Source organism: Podarcis cretensis (assembly GCF_951804945.1).
Source record: "Podarcis cretensis genome assembly, chromosome: 8".
NCBI lineage: Eukaryota > Metazoa > Chordata > Lepidosauria > Squamata > Lacertidae > Podarcis > Podarcis cretensis.
In genome coordinates, this window is record NC_137177.1 from 19,387,454 (window position 1) to 19,387,705 (window position 252).

The following is a 252-nucleotide window of genomic DNA, read 5'->3' on the forward strand; positions in this document are numbered from 1 at the left end:
AGTTTTCTGTGACTGGACTTAACTGTCAGGGGTCCTTTACATTTACCTTTTTATGTTCCTAAGATCTACCTCTCCTGTGAGTCCATATTGATTGGCTCGTTTCCATGTGCTTTATTATAGATGGGTCCAGCCCACAAATCCCCGCCGTAAAATCCCCTTCCTGTGCAGGGGTCAAGGGACAAGTTATCCAGAGCATAGAAACAGCTCAGCCTTGAAACCAAACTCGGTTCAAGTCATGTGGTGCAACAGTAA